Here is a 6,452-nt window from a genome sequence, read left to right as displayed (position 1 = left end):
GGGGGGGGGGGGTGCCCTGCCCTCTAGAGTAAAAAAAAATTTTGCAATGCTTTTTTGGACCACACTAATAGACACCTCTAAATATATTTTTAAATCTCTGGCATCAATAATTTTGGCATCAAAAGAACGAAATGTCCGATTCAAGGTCTGAGGGAAATATAAAAAAGACGGATTTCAAGACACACCCTAGTAACACCCTAGTATATGCTTAAGCAATTTAAGTCCCTTCTTTAACTTATTCCTTGCTTTGTTACACAATCTTATCATACACGCGAATCAACATAATATTCTACTTTGGATTTTAAATAAAGACTCTAATTAATTATAGCACGCTCAAAATAATAATCCAAGGTCTTGGTAGTTCTTATTTTTCCTTTCTATTTTCGCAGTGGAAAACGTGGAAATAGAAATATAAAAAGAAAAATAATTAGCTTTCTTTCGGGTTCAAAGTATTTATTTTCTGCAGGCGGTGCGTGTACTCGACTGCAAGTAGTAAAACTGCTTTCATTGATCCATTATCCAATAGAAACAATAGAGAGAGCACTGTTCTGCATAATATAATTTCGTTTCCTCTTCCAACTTTACATTGGTTCACTTTTAAATTATAGAAATATTTGCGAAATATTAACAAAAGCTGTCATCACAATTATCTTAAAAATTTCTCGAACTAGATCCCATTTACTTGACTTTCAGTTCCATTAAATATTAAAAGTTTATTTTGAGGACAGACTCTCCTTTTAAAGGAAAAAATGGGTTTGATTAAATGGATTCTGAGTAACTATAATACTTGATTTTTGTAGATAAAATGCAAAATTAAGTATAATATAATAAATAATTTATTCTGTATTCTAAATTTATTTTTAATTGACCTTACACACTTTTCATGAGAACAGCAGACTTCGCAGCCGAAAAATCTCTCAAAAGAGAAGTTTTCACAAAAATGTAGAAAGAATAGAGGAATACATTTTTGGAAGAAAATTAATTTATAGATACCGTATTAATTCAGTATGCGGAATGTATTGCATTTTCAAGGAAATAGTTGAATTTTCAAATAAAAAATATTAAATTTGTACCAAAAGAGATGAATTTTTAAGAAAAAAGTTAATTTGCAACGAAGAACGATTTCTTAAACAAAAACTTTTCTAATAAAACATATGAATTATTATCAATCCAAAAGGAGTAATTTTCTATAAAAAAAACAAACGAATTTTCAATAAAACAGTTGAATTATCGGCCAAAAATATTACTTCTTGACAAATTAGTTGAATTTTTAACAGGATAATTAAATTTGTAATAGAATAGAAACATTTTCAAAAAGAAAGAAAATTTGAGCTAAAGTGAGAAATCTTCAACATAAAAAAAATTCAACAGTGTAGTTTAAATTTAAGCCAAGTAGTTGCATTTTCAAATAAAAATAATAAATTCTAAGCAAAAAATGCAATAGTTCATATTTAACAAAAAAATATTTTATTTTTAATTTAAAAATAGTTGCATTTATAAAAAAAAATGTTTAATAAAGTAATTTACTTTTCAATCCAAAAATATATTTTTTTCAAGTTTAATTTTCAATTTAAAAAATGAATTTTAGACAAAAAAAATGATTCGAGAAAATAGTTAAATTTCTTACAAAAGAGGTGAATTTTCATATGATAAAATGAATCTTCAAAAAAAATAAAATAATAATTTTTATCATAGTAGATCAACTTTCAATCATGCGCCTGAATTATCAACTAAAAAAAAAATTTTCTACGAAAATTATAATCGTTGATATCCCAACTATACAATTACATTTTCAATCAAAAAATGAATTTTCGTTCCAAGAAAATGATGCATTTTTAAAAGAACAAATGAATTTTTAACCAACAAAGAGCAGCTTTCAACCAAGAAGAATAATTAATCGGTTAATTTTTTACCAAAAAGACAAAGTTTTAGTATGAAAATTAATTTTCAATAAAAATAAAAATGAATTTTTCACAAAATAGTTAAATTTTCAAGCACGGAGATGGATTTTCAACACTTTGGTCTAATCGTTTTCTTTATTTTCTTAAAATTAGGCTACATTTCAGCTATGGAATAGAGGCCTCATCAGACATTGTCGTTCACGTTGTTGGTGTTGACGCGGAATTAGTCATAATAAGAACTAATTTTAGTAACATGGCCAAAAAGTCCATCAACATTATTAACGGAAACATCAACGTCTGAGGTTGGCTCTACTTCATAACTGAAACATAGCAAAATTTTGTTCAAATAACATTTTTTACTTATGTATTGAAGCGGTCGTGAAGCAATTAATCTAGATAACTTATTTTCAAACAAATAATTGCATTATAAACATAAGATGAAATTTCTACCAAAATAGTGAAATTTTTAACTAAATAGACAAATGTTCTACTAAAAAAGACGAACTTTCAACCAAGTGCGTGCATTTTTTAACCAGCTAGTTGAACTTTTAACTAAAAAAGATACATTTTCTGTTAACAAAATATATTTTTAACAACTAGTTGAATTTTCAAACTTCAACTAATTGGTTGAAACTTGATCTTTCAAACAAATAGTTAAATTTAAAAAAAAGACTAATTCTTAACGAAAAAAGATGATTCATTAACGAATTCTCTAGAAAACGGTTGAATTTTTAATCCTTGTATATCAATTCTAAATCAGAAACTAATAAAAAAATTTTAAGTAGTTTAACTTTCAAAGAAGCATGAATTCTTAATTTAAATATTTAATGGAAAAGTTTTCAACTAAAAATGATCAATTTTACTCAAGAATAGAAATGTGTAATTTTCAGTTAAAAAATTATAATTTTCAAACAAAAAAAAAACGATTTTTCAACCAAATATAATAGCACGCTTTGAACTAAAAGAAATTAACTGTAAACCATAAACAGCTAGAATCTCTTATTGGGTTTTACTAATTCAGATGGGAATCGGGGGAAAGAAATTGAAGTATGGACAATGGTCATACAGAATTTTATAAAATTTAACTTTAGTTAATAGAAAATTTCCGGACTTTTTTAGGTCCAATCTAACATTCCTGGACTTTACCTGATTTTTCAGAATTCCCTGACCTGTAGCAACCCTGTTTAATAATGCAAAGTGAAGCTAATAGTGCTTAATGATTCAGAAATGGTCACTCAACTACTTCTGGAATTTCCAGCATATTTACATATGCCTTAGAGCAGAGTCTTCAAATGCCAACTTAATGAAAATAACACCATCACTATCAGTATATATTGTGAACAACTGGAATGATTCATTAAATTAAATTACTGAACAATAAGAAATATAAAATCTTTTTTAAATAATTAAAGGAAGTTAAATTAGGTCAATTGAAATCTTCTTGTAACTTAACTATGGCTAATTGGAAATTTAGGCATCAAAGCAAGGTCTATTTCTGAATTGTAGGCCGCACGTCATTGAGGAAATGAATATTTAACAAACCACGATCTGAATTTAATTGATTTAAATAAAGAGCTATTTTTGCCGATTTTTGTATTAGGGTTGTTCAAGAATGAATTGGACCAAATGCATTTCAAATCAGGCAGATTCTACACTTAAATTTGCAGAGATTTCGATGGACAAAATATGTTGCTTTTTAGAGGAAATTAGGCTGTACATATTTTTCTCATTTGCGGAAAAAAAATTTCTGCGCAGTGATGTGTACTTGAATTTCGTGCTTTTCTTTTCAAGAAAACGCAATTTTTCATTAAACCTCTATAACATAAAATAACAAAGGTGAAATTCCATATGATACAGACGGGATACTAGACACTTTGAGAGACTCCTTTAAGGAATTATTTGGAGATGAAGCTATAATGGGACACCACAAGTACGATATAGAACACGATGCGTTAGAAAATTCAATTGGAAGAGTCTGTGCCTCTGAGGTTACGGATGTAATTAAGAACTTAAAAATGACAAGAAGGAAAATAACAGAAGAAAACATATAGAAAGTCCAAAGTGGATTTACATATACCAGGACGATCATGTACGGATCAAATATTTAGCTTAAGACAAATCACAGAAAAAAGTTTGAGGGTAAGGGAAAAAGTTTTCTCCGCATTTATTAACCTAGAAAAATCGGTTGAAAAGGAGGATAGAAGATTACTTTGAGATATGCTGAAAGAATACGGAATAAATGGATACCTCCTGCAAGAAATAAAAACCATATATACTGGTAACAAAACGAGTGTAAGGGTTAATAAAAAAACTTAGTGACTGGTTTAATATTATGCAAGGTGTTAGACAAAGATTATGTTAAGTTCGAATGGATATTTATTAGATTCATGGAAAAACGTCTAGGAATGACTGTGTTGATCTACTAGTCGTAATATAGCTGTTTGTTTTTATTAAAAACGAGATTTCGCATGGTGACACAAACCCTCATCAGAAATACATATTGGAAGTAAACTAGTTACCTAGTGAAAAAGAACTTTTAAATAAAGATATATTCGTTAAAATAGTAGCAAGAGATGTTCTATGTTATGATTTATGTTACGCTACTTAAATGTATTGTTAAAAGATTTAATTAAGATAACATTATAGGAGTTTGGTTAAAAGTTTGTTGTCGTAAAGTAAGGTTAAAAAGATTTTTTAAAATAATTGTTCTTCTTTGTTAATAAAACAAATGTGTAATACTCCCCCCTGGACATGTTATGTTTAAAAAAATTCTATGAAAAATAACTCTTGCTCCTATACGATATCTTGCATGGTTTATGAGAAAAATTAAAAAATTATATTCTTAGTAAAAAATTATCCCAGCCTCAAAAGTATTTCAGTCCGCCTAAAGCTCATAAAATGCCTTTCTTCCATTAGCAGAAACATTAAACAAATAGTTGAAGAATTAAAAAAAGGTGGGTTTTCCAGGAAGAGAGATTTTTTATATCACTTTTTTAGACATGCAAACTTTTGTTTTAACATTTTTTCGTATCTCGTTTGCGAAAAAAGTGTGAAAATAAAACTCACCATATGTCTTCCCTTAGGAAGTACTAATACAAACAAAACTGGCCAAAAAATATAAGTTTATTTTTTGCGAAAAATGACTTGATATTTACAGAAAAACGCGGGAACATTCTCAACGCGCACTACACGCGCGGTCTGCAAGATTCAGCGCGCCTAAAGCGCGCGAATGATTATTTTCGCGCTTTGCGCTCGATAAATGTGCCCCACGCTCGGTCCTGGTTAATCAATTAAAGTATTGTTATGCTTACACATTAAGCGAAGATGTAGATAGAACTTTCTCAAAACTCCTTCGGGTTTGAAGAATATATTCTCATTATGAAATTCGCCCTCGTCATTATTTAAATTGAGTTTCAATTTTAGAAAATCGACACGTTACATTACATTTTTTTTAAATCTACATTTTCAATATAATTGCTGAAAAAATGTAAACCATCATCAGTAATGAAAATATTTTTTTGTGAATATTTCAATTTTATTAATGATAGTTTAGAGGTGAAATATAGTTATAAACAAACTGTGGGTGCTATTAAAAAAAAGTAAAGAGTATTTTGTAGGTTTATTCGAAAGAAGAAATTCGCCTGTTGACAACTTCATCGTCAATATTGCGTTGTTTGGCTGTAACTTTGAATTTTCGGTTTTCTTAGGGCATTTTCCAAATTTTCTAAATTTTCCAAATAGGAGAGAGGAATTTTGTAGAACTTTTTTAAACAAATAATTTTGATCTATTGTCTTTTTACTGTATCTTGCGTAGTTTCGTGGGAAAATTGAATTATCAAGTTTTTCTATTTGATTTTTTATGGCGGAAACCATAAATGTTGGCAGTAGAAGACTGTTTAGCGAACTTGACCTTTATTTTTGACCCACACACCAGTATGCAAAAGCAATTTTAAATTAAAAAATGCATTACAAAGTTATCGTGTCGTCAGACTACATACATACAGACAGACAGCCAGACATTTTCGTAGAACCTATTTTTTGACTCAAAAGATCTCTAAGCTTCGAGGATTGAAGAAAACTAGAAAGGGTCTAAATCACCAAAAAAAACCAAGACATTCTATATATATGATGAGAATGTAAAAATTGATTTTTTTAAAAAACAAAGCAAAATATCCAAATACGCATAACTTTGTAGGAATTTTTTGTCGCAAATCAGAAAAAAATATTTATTGCCCAATTACGTCTCAAAATCAACATATTTCGTCTCTTGAGAGTTTCCACGACTTCATCTAGAGAATTGGCCTTATTTGAAAAGGATTCCGCAATCGGAAATCTTTTTCATGCTTTGTCGATACCTTAGCTTTATTAATCGACAAACACTTCTTTCTTTATACAAATAAAACTGATTTGAATAATATTTCCCCAGAAAATTTGGGATTTTCTTTTTTCTGCTATACCAGGTGTATACATATGAAACCGGTATTGCCATTTAGCGGCCAGTAGGCACACTTGTAGGCACTGTCGGAACTTACCATTTGTGCTAATTGGCGT

This window comes from Belonocnema kinseyi, chromosome 4, assembly GCF_010883055.1.
Source record: "Belonocnema kinseyi isolate 2016_QV_RU_SX_M_011 chromosome 4, B_treatae_v1, whole genome shotgun sequence".
Taxonomy (NCBI): Eukaryota; Metazoa; Arthropoda; class Insecta; order Hymenoptera; family Cynipidae; genus Belonocnema; species Belonocnema kinseyi.
The sequence above is the reverse complement of the archived record's forward strand: the minus strand, read 5'-3'. Positions refer to the sequence as shown.